Raw genomic sequence first — 12,653 nt, 5'->3', positions numbered from 1 at the left:
TTTTTGGTTGTCACAACTGAGTGGGATGCTTCTGGCATCTAGTGGGTAGAGGTCAGAGATGTTGCTAAATAAACACCCTACAACACCCAGGCAAGCTCCCCACAGCAAAGAATTATTGGGCCTAAAATGTCAATAGTGCTGTTGTTGATAAACCCTGCTCTAGAAACAGTGGAATTTTGAACAATGATTCAGACAGAAACAGATCAAACACAGGCATACTTTGATTCTTACCTCCTTTCTCTCTGGCTGTCCAAGATCCAGGGGGCAAGGAAGAATGGAATAAAACCTGTTAAGAAGAGGGGAGTTAGAGGTTACAGTTTCTCATCACTATATGCCGCGTAGAGATGGCAGCAGTGGTGGGAAATCCTTTCTCCTCCAGCCAAAGAAGGAATAACCCTGCTGGTCACCACCAGAAATTAACTGCCTCAGTTCAGCTGGCATGTCCTGTCATTACAGGCTGTCCTGGAGAAGTGGCAGGGGGATTCTGAGGCCAGTTGAGTGGGGGTCCAAACTCTCACCAGGAGAGTCTGACAGGCAAGGGCATGGGCTCCCTAGGCAGAAATAAACCCAATAACACATATCCAACATAGAGTCTTAGTCTTGCACTAAGACTACTATGTGCTTCACTAGTCTTAGCGGGCAGTCTGGTTAACTAAAGGGTAGTCTTGTTACAAATGGTATTTACTTGGGGGAAGAACGTGTAGTAGAGAGCAAAGGGGCTAAGGTCAGACTCCTGAAGAGCACTGATAATACAAGGAACAACCAAAGAACAAAGAGGAGCCCAAACAGGCATCTGAGAACAGGAAAGCGAGAGTCATTCGGCCTCAGTAGGCCAAGAAATCCGGCGAGTTCGAGAGCACTGGCCTTCTACAGAGACAGGACATTGACCAACACCAGACCTTCCTTCATCTCAGGACAACCAAGGCCGACCACAATTCCTAGAACCTCCCCGCTCCTGACAGCAGGTGGCAAATCCGGGAGAACCCCAGGTTTAAACACCAGTCCCCGCGCCGCCTCCACCGCGGGAAATTAAGGACCAGGGCCCCCAGCCAAGCTAATTAAGCACCGCCCCAGCAAGCGAGCATGCGCAGTCTCCGATCACGGCCCCTCCCCGCGCGGGTCCACCTCCGTCAGAGAGCATGCGCAGTCCTCCCGCCGCCCCGCCCCTCTCTTTCCTGAGCTCCCGGTTCCTTAGAAACCAGGCGGCGCGTTCCCGGTGGCAGCGCGCTGGATTCCGGTGCCCGCGCGTCCCCGCCAACCCCTCTCACAGCCCGCCGGTGGCCGCCGAAAGCCGTCCCAACTCATGGTTTCCCTTGCGGCGCGGAGCCCGCGATACCAGCTTGCCAGGTGAGGTGCGGCCCGAGGCGGCGGGTGAGGGCGAAGGAGGGCATGGCGCGGCCGCGAGCGGTCGCCGGCCAGGCCTCTTCACCCGCCCGGCGCCGGAGGTCGGAGGCTGGGGTAAGCCGGGCACGGGCTGGAGGGGCATGGTCCTAACTGCCTGCACGGCCGGGGCTCGTAGTTCGAGGTCTGGGTCGCCCGGGATTCGCCCTCCACACCTCGGAAATAGGATCTGCCTGTTTGGTTGTAGAATTGTAGAATTTGGGATCTGGAAGGACCTCGAACATAAGCCATCCCTTTACCAGACGCGGAAACCTATGCTCCCCCATCCTGTGCCGGGCAGATCCCCTACCTGTGTGAGGATGGACGCTTTGTGGACCAGATGTGTGAGGTGTGGAAACCGCAGACAAAGGCCTTGTGGGATAGCTGGTCGATCCCCTTTTCAGAGTGAACTGGGACTTTTGGGGGTAATCTTCACTTAAGGAAGAGCTGTTCGGAGAAAAGGTGTGAGAAGGGACACCCCAGAAGGTGTGGGTTGCCCTGCCAGCCCCCGAGTGCCCACTGGCCTCGCAGGTCCCACGTCTCCATGGCCCTGGCCTGCCTTTGAAGCGCAGTAAAGAAGCAGTTGGACTTGTGAAGACAAAAGGTGAGGTAAGGTATTCCGGTGAAGGCGTTGTGAATGGTGAGAGCAGAGAAGGGGGGCGGGGAGATCAGGGCTTGCAAGTGGATGGATGGATGTGTGAAGAGTTTACCTTCCAAACGCAGCAGCGGAATCTAAAGAGGACAGGAATGGAAAAGTTTAAAGCAGCATTGGATAGACACCAAGGAAGGTTTTAAACCATCTTATGTTTATCATTCCCATAGTGTCTGGCTGAGGAGGGTGAGACAAATAAAGAAGAGAGTGGGTATGGGTACCCTTTGAGTGTCTAGAACCAGGGCTAGCACTCTCCAGAGGACCTTTGTAAGCCCTTAGTTCTGACCCTGCAGTTGAAAGGAACAACTGTTTGAATTGGAAAAGAAAGACACTTAAAACTTTATTGGTTTAAGGAGAGGTATGGAGAAGAGGGTTGTCTTTAAGAGTTGGGCAGCTAGATTCATTCTTGGTAAGGGAACTCATTAACTTCTGAATAAGCTGTTGAAGGTAGTGCTTAAATGTGGTAGCATTGTGTCTTAAGGATTTGTGTGCATTTTCTGAGCTTCTACAATCAGAAAGACACTTGTTTCCAGAAGAAGAGTAGATTTACAGAGGGCTTTCACAGTGTTTCTTAGTTGTTGCAGCAATGAAACCTTTGACAAATAATTACTTAGCATCTACTCTTTTCTGGGGCAGCTCAGGGCAGTTATCAAATATGACCTGTAATAAAGTAATCAACAGTATTTGACAGGCCAACCATGAGGAAGCTCCACCAGATACCAGTATTGCTAACAGGATTGACTTTCACTGAACTGATTTTCTAGTTTTATGATAAGAAAAATGAACCAGGGATGCAGTATCACCTGATGTAAGACACAGAAGTTGATGTTTAGAAAATGTGGGAATCAAACAGAGAGACCACTAACTTAGAAGTAGGCAGAGCCTTTCTACATATTTATAGTAGAATATAGATGCATATTTATAGTAGGATATTCCTTTGCTAGGATAATCCAATATTGGAATTGGAAAGCATCTAGGAAGAAAATTGGAGATTTTGCTATTTTTGAGAATTTATATAAAGTCTAATGGATTTCTTTTTTTTTTTTTTTTTTTAACATTTCTTACAAATGTAGCTTGGAATAACTTCATTGTATTAGTAAACTTCAAGACAGTCAAAAAGTCCAAAATACTTGAAAATTTAAATGTCAGGTATTTTAAAAAGTGGTGAATGAAAGACATTTGAAATAAGCTTGGGCTCATGAAAATCAGAATGATAAGAGATATTGAGAAAAACATGAAAGCGGTAAGACTTCCTTGCACTCTTAACTCCCACTGATGAATTAGACATTAGGTGAGGAATGAGCTCACTAAAGTACCATCTCTTCAAATCAAGACAAAGGAAATGAGAAATGGAGTAAGTTTTCTAGTTCTAGATGAAGAGAAAGAAAACTTAGATAATAGGGATTAAATGTTAAGAAGAAAAATGTCTTAGTTTCCCGGCTCCTAAAACAAATACCATCCAGTGGGTTGGCTTAGACAATGGGAATTGATTGGCTTAAAGTTTTGAGGCTAGGAGAAGTTCAAAATCGATGTGTCAACAAGGTAATGCTTTTTCCCTCAAAGACTGGCTTTCTGGGGCTGATGGCAAGTGATCCTTGGTCCATGGCTTTTCTGTCTCATGGCAATGTCTTCTCCTTTCTTTCCTGGGTTTCCATTGACTCCACCTTCCCATGGCTTTCTATGTCTGAATTTCATTCTACTTATAAAGGACTCCAATAATCTGGATTAAAGCCCAATCTAATTCATTTGGGCCACACCTTAACTGAAGTAACATCTTCAACAGATCCTATTTACAATGGGTTCACACCCTCCGGAATGTAGATCAAGACAAAGAACATGTCCAAAGTGGGATACACAATTCAGTCCACCACAGAAGAGATGAATATTCCTGCTTTATTTAAATATACTTAAGCCCTATCCTAAAACACTTGTTCTTTAGTTCCTGCTCTTAGAAGGGGGAGTTGCAAGTAGTGCCTTTGTCCCAGGACTGTTAATGAGAATAGCCAGTGACAAAATGCCACACTGTTAGGGACCCAGGATAACCCTGGAACTGCTGGGGGACAGCTCACTCTTCCCACCACCTCTTAAAGCCATTCCTAAGAACTTCTTCTGTAGAGGTTGCTATAGGTCCTCTACAATGAAGGATTAGGCTGTGAAGAAGGCTCTGAAGAATGGGAACTGAGTACTGAGCACAGTCTTCCTTTCTGACCTGGGATAACTGTGCTTCTCTCAAACTGTCAGCTCTCAATTTGTCAGGAAGATAGCCCCAAAATAGAGAAGACCCAAACACTTCTACCTGGCTTTGAAATTTGCCACATTACCTTAAAACTTCAGAATCTTTATTATACTTTCATAATTATATTTTGATTAAAACAATAACTTTAGGCAAACCATGTAACTCCTGGACCATAATTTCTTCATCTGTATAATTTATAACAGAAAACAAATGGAAAATAACATAAATGTCTAACACTAGGGAAATGAAAACCTCTGATTCATATAGTCGGTGAAATATGTAACCCTTAAAAACTGTGTCTAGGATAACATGAAAAAGGCTTATATTAAAATAGTAAATGAAAAAAATCAGGATACAAATTGTGAATACAGTTTGATCACAGCTATAGCAAACAAATGTAAAACTTAGCAAAAAAAGAAAATACACTGTAATTTTCGATATTGATTATATATTTAACAAAATAAAACAACCATCCTAAAAGTTTCTTGCTGTTGTAAATGAGGCAATTGAACTCATTTTTTCTCTGTGGGCCCTTTACATCCCGTCTCGCTCTATGACTGTATTCAAGTCAGTGTATGGCTGGGGAAGGATGGCAGGGACTGGGCAGCACTGATGTTTCCTATCTCAGGTGTCAGTGAACCAAACAGTAAAGAGGTTTCCTAGATAATTTATGTGTGTATAACAAAAGATGACCATACAGACCCGAGCTGCTTTCTAATACAGTTTTATGCTTGTTGACAGATGGTTTGGGCCCCTAGGATGGGTAGCACCGCACCCCAAGCATAGTACAAGACCTGTGGATAATGGTTTCTGCAGTGAAATGGTGGCTTCTATTAGGAAATTCTTATCATCTCCAAGGGGCCCCTCTGGGGGTGGCTCTGGGAGCGCATGAGATGGTGCCTGTGTCCTGCTCTGCATCCTCTGATTGTCAGAAAGAAGGGGGGATGGTAGAGCCATCAGCTGCACTTCCGGTTACCTTTCAGCCCTTTGCATTCATATTCCTGTGCCAAGGGCTCAGGGGACACAGCTGGTATTTTGGAGCAATAGGGAAAATGAGTTAACATGGTATTCTTTATCTGATGTTATTTTCGAAAGAAATCATTGTGCTTAATTTGGCTCTTTTGTTTCTTCTTCCTTCTATGCTTAATATCCATCATTACCAAGATTGTTGTTCAAAGAACATTTAAATGCATCAAAGTTAAGTAATTCCCAAATTATACAGGAATGTTACCAAATACCTTAAAGTGTGAAACTTCAGATCAACATGGACCATCTATTTGCTTAATACCATATAAAACCCAGTCTTGGTTCTTAAAGAGCTTAGGAAAACAAGGCAGCTGTACATCATTTAAAGATTAAAAATTGGAAAATTCAAAAACACTATAATGAATTACTATTTTCAGGTAGGCATTTCCCATATCCATCCTGTAGTTCATAACTGATCTTCTTCGTTACACATTAACAACAATAAAAGAAAGAAAGCAAAAAGGGGGCTGTGTGGTAAAGTCTGTTGTAAGACTCAGTTTATTTTACATCTCACATTTAACAGCTAGGAGGTTGTTAAATTACAGTTGAGCATGGTCATGGCCCAGTTGGTAAGCAGTTTTCTGCATACAAGTAGGAGACGCTTGAAAAGGGAGCTGAGCATTTCCACTTACTGGGGAACTACTTAACTTTTCCAGTAACCAGAAGTTGTGTAACACAGAGAGTTAAAGAGTACTGGTTGTGGGTTGTCTTGCTCCTGGGTGCCCTAAGAATGTCCTATACCCGAAATCCAGAAGGAAGGCCAGGTAGGTGACCCAGAGTGTCTTTTGCTGCCATAGAAATAGCCAGTTTTCTCAGGAGCAGAATAATTGTTTCCAAATAGAAGGTGGAAAACACCAAGAAAACTTCAGTTAAAAGGTTTGTAAATTGAAAAACATTTATCATAATACTTAAAAAGTCACACCACTGGATTGTACACTTCAAAATGGTTAATGGTTTATTTTGTTAGGTGAATTTCACCTTAATTAAAAAAAAAAAGTAAAATTTACCCTCTTCTTGGGACCACAGATAAAATGAAAGTATGCAATACACCTTTGTTTATGATTGTCTGCTTCACTTACATCATGGACAAGGAGGTTTTACTTTGATTTAAAGGTGAAGGCTGAGTCTTTGTTCACATCCTTGCCACAGGGAAGGATCATCGAACGTTCATTATGTTTCTGTGTTCAATCAGTTCTTGGTATTCAGCTATGGATGTAGCAAAACATGGAAACTATAAGCTTCAGGAACCTGGCCTGTCGAAATCACTGTTTGCGCCCCAACTCCTGGCATAGTGACTGACTCATTGTGATGCTAAAAAGTATTTGTGGAACAAATGAGGAAAGGACTCTGGTAACTGGAACTGTGCATTAAAAGGGGCTGGGGGATGGGCACAGGATGAGGTTCATGAAGGTAAGGAAAGATGATATGGCCCTGGAGCCAGAGCTGGAGAGAGTTGTCAAGGCAAGAGATCAGAAATTTAGAATGTCTCCATGGAGGTCATAGTGAAGTTGATGGATGTGATAAAACTGAGGGGAAAAGTAGGCCTGAGGATGTCAATTTGGAATTCACTGTTAAAACAAACAGTCTTGGGGAAAAAAAAGAGTTCTTGTTATTGCCAGATTTTCAAAAACAGTAAAAACCTGATTTAGCCAGTAGATAAGTGCTTTTTCCTGCTGTAATCATCAGCTGAAGTTAACTTTTAGACTTGATAGTGAGCCAGATACCTCTGTGGGTGTAAAGTTTACTTCTCCTTTATGACCCTTTTGTACTTTGGGTAATTATGCCTCATTGGAAGGTCATTAGGCCTGTCATTAGTGTGCCTCTTGGGACACTGTGTGTGTGTTGCAGGGATAAGCTGTCATCTCTGGCCAGGGTTGGTTATGTTCTCTGATTACTTGGTGGCTGTTCAGCTGTTTACCACCATGTCACCTTATGAACCTGGGGGAATAGCATCGCTTTTTGTTTTGCTGCTCTGGCTGGGAAGGCAGAAATCTGTGACCATGTCATGGAGTCACTGTTAGAATAAACAGATTTTAGAAAAACTAAACCTTCTCCATAGAGCCTCTGGATCTTTGAAATCCAGGGCTAAAACATTTATCATAACTCTTAATTTGTAAACCTCAATTTCTGTTTCTTTGGCTTGGCTTTTATTTTTCACTGGGAACATTAATGCAGGTGAAGCATTGTTTTCACATCTACCTGAAAGCATTCATGTTACCCTTTCAGACCAAGGTATAAGTTAGTTAGTGGGGAGTTATAACTACTGTATGTAGTCACACTCTGCTATGAACATGCAGTTCAGAACTCTGAAGCTACAGACTTGATCCCAGCTCCTGCTTTGGCTCTAAAAGAGAGCAGTAGATGAATTTGGGAGGCGTTAGGTTGTCCAGTTGCTGGAGCCTAGTAGTGGACTGGCTGTGAGGCAGGGGGGCTTCACTGCAGCCAGAGTGGTTCCTTAGGAACTGGTTAGGTTTTAGTCACTATCACTTGCCTTTCCTTCACATTTGTTGGTGTTTGACTGACATTGCCCCTAGGTGCTGGGTCATTCTGGCCCTGCAAGGCTTGACACACAGTATGCATCTCTGTTAAGAGGGAGGAAACTTAGGAAGGTAGAGTGGTGTATGTCACCAAAAGGAAAGCTAGAGTATAAAAACCGGGACTGTATAACTTAGCGAAACCTAGAGTGGACAATCTTGGTGGTTAATTATATAAATATAATAAGGTTCTTATATGAACTAGAACAAACATATGTCACTATTACAAGGTGTTAGTCATGAGATACAAAGGTTAATTACAAGGGAAAAATACAATTATATGGGAAAAAATACAATTAATGTAAACTAAGGTCTATAGTTAACTAACATTGTAATATTCTTTCATTAATTGTAACAAAGGCACTATACCTAAAGCTAAATGTCAATAATAAGGGGACATAAAGGGTATGGGATTTTTTTATTTGGAAGAAATGAGAATGTTCTCATATTGACTATAGTGGTGAGTACATAACTATGTTATTATACCAAGAGCTATTGATTGTACACTTAGGATGGATTGTATGGTGTGTGAATAAAACTGTTAAAATAAATAAATAAAAATTAAAAAAAAAAAAAGAGGGAGGAAACTTGACTTCAAGGGGATGTTGAGGGCACTCCCTTGGCAGGGTCATGTTGTAGCAAAAGACTAGGATCAGCTCCTCATCTTCCTAATCCCAAGGGGCGCTCAAAGCTATTCTTTTATCATATGATGCTTGTTTTCTTTCCTGAACTATTAAACCAGATTCTGCTCCAAACAACTTAGGCCAGCTACATACGTTATCTCTTTATTACATTTGTGAACATATCCCCAGATCCTACTGAGTTATATACAGTTTTATGAGCTCAGTATATACCTCTTGGTTTATTAATTAAGTGATTATGCCAGAACAAGGTCTGCAAATATTTATTGAGCATCCACTATATACCAGGCCTTGTTCTAGGGACTAAGGATGCAGCAGTGAACAAAACAGAGAAAATTTCCATTCTCAAGGAACATACATTCTAGCAAGGATGGTGTGGGGAGACAAACAGTGGAAAAATAAACTTTTTTTTGACAAGACAATGTTTGAGCAGAGACCTGAAGAAAGCAAGGGACAAAGAAAGCTAAGTGTAGGTATCTGCATAGAAGGGGTAACTGCAAATGCAAAGTCCTTGAGGTGGGCATATACCTGGCATGTTTGAGATAAAGCAGTGAACCACTGGGGTTGGAGCAGAGTGAGGGGAAGAGGAGTAGAGTATAAGGTCAGAAAGGTAAAGGGGGTGCAGACATCATGCAGGACTTTGTAGGCATGGAAGAACTTTGGCTTTTACTCTGAGGGAGCTGAGAAGTGTGGGGTGGGGATGGAGGTGTGAGCAGAGCAGTGACTGGACTTGACTAAACGTTTCAATGGGGTCTCCTTCAGTGCTCTGTTGAGAATAGATTAGGAATGTGACATGGTGGAGAACAGTGGGGGGAGGCTGGAAGCTGGGAGACCAGTTAGGCTATTGCAGTAACATAGGAGAGAGTGATGGTGACTTGAATTAAGATGGTAGCAGTAGAAGTAGTAGAAAGTGTTTTGATCCAGGATACATTTTGAAGATAATGGTTCCAATGTGAAATATGAGAGAAAAGTGTGAGAGGAGAATCAAGGATAACTCTAAAGTTCGTGATTTGAGTAATTGGAAAATGTTGTTACCATTTTCTGGAATCGAGCCATTGTGGGAAAAATCTATTCTTTGATGACTCCCAAAGTTATATCTCTAGTTATATCTCTAGTTAGGTCCTCTCCCTTGAGCTCCAGACTAGTATAAATAACTGCTTAGTTGACATCTCTACTTGGATGTTTACTAGGCATCTCAAACTTAAAATGTTCAGAATGAAACTTCTGGTATTTCCTTCACCAAACTCACTTTCCCCACAATGGCTCGATCCCAGAAAATGGTAACATTTTCCAGTTACTCAAATCACAGACTTTAGAGTTATTCTTGATTCTTCTCTCACCCTTTTCTCTCCCATTTCACATTGGAACCATTATCTTCAAAATATGTCCTGAATCAAAACACTTTCTACTACTTCTGCTGCTACCATCTTAATTCAGGTCACTATCACTCTCTCCGACATTACTGCAATAGACTAACTTGTCTCCCAGCTTCCAGCCTCCCCCCACTGTTCTCCACCATGTCGCATTCCTAATCTATTCTCAACACAGCACTGAAGGAGACCCCATTGAAACGTGAAGAATAGATAGCATTTAAAGCCATGAAACTGAATGGGCTCAGCAGGAGAGTGAATATACATAGAAAAGAGAAAAGTTAAGAGGTCCAAGGACCCATGCTGGGTTACTGCAGTTGTCCTCGGGAGAAATAGCAGAGGAAACTGAGAAGAAATGGCCAGAGATACAGAAGGACAACCAGGAGAATTTTGTGTTCTGGAAGCAAAGTAAAGTGTTTCAAGGAGGGAGGGATCTACCATGTCAGATCAAGTAGGATGAGGATGAGAACTGACTATTGGATTTAGCAACGTGTACGTCATTGGCATACTTGATCAGAATGGTTTTGGTTTTGTTGTGGAAATCAAAAGCCCAATGGAGAAATGGAAGTAGAGAAAATTGACTGTTGTGATGGTTAAGTTCATGTGTCAACTTGGCTAGATTATGATACACATTTGTTTAGCCAAGCAAGCTCTGGCCTGATTGTTACTGTGAGGGTGTTTTGTGGATTTAAATCTTAGTCGGTTGATTACATCTGTGGCTGATTGCATCTGCAGTCAACAAAGGAGACCGCCTTCAGCAATGAGAGAAGTCTCATCCAATCAATTGAAGGCCTTTCTGACTTTCAGCAGTCGGAAACAAGATTTTCTATCTCTACTTCAGGCAGCCAGTTTCTCCTGGAGAGTTCATTGAAACCTTCAGTGGAGTTCCCAACTTGCAGCCTACCCTACAAAATTTGAATATGCCAATCAGGTGTCATTTTACATATAAACACCTAAAGCACAGACTATAATTAGCTCAGCTAATGTCACATTCTGTTTTAAAAAGGTCTGGACTCATCTCATCTAATAACTAGGGCCCTGGATGCTCCTTTCACTATAGTACTGTATTTTAGCATACTTGATATTAGGATACAATTACTGAAAAAATTCCATCCACAGAAAATTGTCTAATTCCAAAATGAGTCTCTTGACACTGTCCCTTTGGAATGTTTCTGAGGGGACAGAGATCTGTGGTAGTGTCCTCAGAGGAGGAGGGAGACCTGCTCTAATGATACACAGCTGCTCCTGCCAAGGAATCCAGGTGGGGCTGGTTCTGTGGCTAGTCTCTTGGTGAATGGCCTTGGGTGGGGGTGGGGGGTTTGGATGACTCTGAGTGATATACCAAGCCTTATTGCCCATCCCATACAGCTACAACCACAAACTATTACGCACACATCCATTTCTCTACTCAGAACCATTGTTAAATTCCCTTGCCTAAAGTATGATACAGAAGAACTTTCTGAACTGTCCCTTCTTTAGTATGAGTTGTTCTATAGTGGTGAGTACTTGGCTTACAAATCCTCATCAGCTCTCCCAGCATGATGCTGGCTAGGGAAAAGTGCCATCTTCCGATAGCCTCAGCTAGTGCCGAGACCGACTAGATCTTTGGACCTTAGCTTGGAGTTGCTTCCTCAGAAAATGTATTTTCTTGACTCCAGCCATTGTATCTATGCTGATGATTCCCCCAAAAGTAAGCTTACAGAGTAATTTTCTTAAAAAGGAGAGAGTCTTTTAAATCACACATGCCTATTTCGTTTGATTATAGACCTGAATTTGAAAGGTGTGAATAGGTTGTTCTGTGTCCTAAGACATAACTTATTGTGATTAAAAATCAAGGTATAGTTTTGTATGACTGCATGACATGTGAATATATCTCAATAAAATGAATTTTAAAAATTGAGGTATAATTTACATACAATTAAGTGCACAGATCTTGTGTTCAATTTGATGAATTTTGACAATTGCATCACCATGTAGCCCACCGCACAAAACAAGGTAGAGAATATTTCCATCACTCTAGAATGTTTCCTTGTGCCCCTTTCCAGGCATCCTCCCACACTCTGTCCCCTGCACCGTTGCTGCTTTCTGTCTTCTGTCACCATAAATAAGTTTTGCCTGTCTGTACTTCATATAGATGGAATCCTACAGTGTGAGTTTTGTGTGTGTGTATGCCTGGCATCTTTCACTCAACACACATGCTTTTGAGATTCATGCATGTTGTATATATTACTAATTCATTCAATTTTACTGCTATTTTTACTGCTGATGGTATTCAACTATATGCCTATGCCATAATTTGTTTATCCATTCTTCTGCTGATGACATTCCCCCCTTACCCCCTCCCCCAATTTGGAGCTATTATGAAAAGGCTGCTATGAACATTTTATGTAAGTTTTTTGGGGGGAGCCTGTGTTTTCATTTTCTTGGGTAGATATCTAGGAGTGGAGTTGCTGTGTCATTGGGTTGATTTATGTTTGGAAAACTGTCAGTTTTCCAAAGTGGTTTTACCATTTTACATTCCCACCAACAATGAGAGTTTCATTTGTTCCATATCCTCTCCAACATTTGGGGTTGTCAGTCTTTTTTATTTTAGCCATGCTAAGTATGTGTGCCAGTTTGGATGTATTTTGTCCCCCAAAACGCCATGTTTTTTGATGCAATCTTGTGGGGACAGATGTATTAGTGTTGATTACATTGGAATTCTTTGATTGAGTGTTTCCATGGAGATATTACTCAGTCAACTGTGAGTGAAATGTTTGATTGGATAATTTCCATGGAGGTGTTACCCCGCCCATTTAGGGTGGATGTTAATTG

At 42.1% G+C, this 12,653-nt stretch overlaps 1 protein-coding gene across 5 annotated transcripts in view; it reads left to right on the top strand.

Annotated features, from left to right (window-relative positions):
* The first annotated feature begins 1,166 nt into the window (after window positions 1-1,166).
* The window catches only part of GFOD2 (glucose-fructose oxidoreductase domain containing 2), a 54,612-nt gene continuing 43,125 nt past the window's right edge, over window positions 1,167-12,653 (top strand). For 4 of the 5 annotated variants that reach the window (XM_037815659.1, XM_037815658.1, XM_037815656.1 and 1 more), the window contains exon 1: window positions 1,167-1,347. The gene's annotated coding sequence lies outside the window, so the exon portion shown is untranslated. Of the gene's footprint in view, window positions 1,348-1,643; window positions 1,985-12,653 lie in introns of all 5 variants that reach the window. The other variant, XM_037815655.1, reaches the window with a different exon arrangement.

Source organism: Choloepus didactylus, chromosome 22, assembly GCF_015220235.1.
Source record: "Choloepus didactylus isolate mChoDid1 chromosome 22, mChoDid1.pri, whole genome shotgun sequence".
NCBI lineage: Eukaryota > Metazoa > Chordata > Mammalia > Pilosa > Megalonychidae > Choloepus > Choloepus didactylus.
This window is presented reverse-complemented; position numbering and strand designations above follow the sequence as displayed.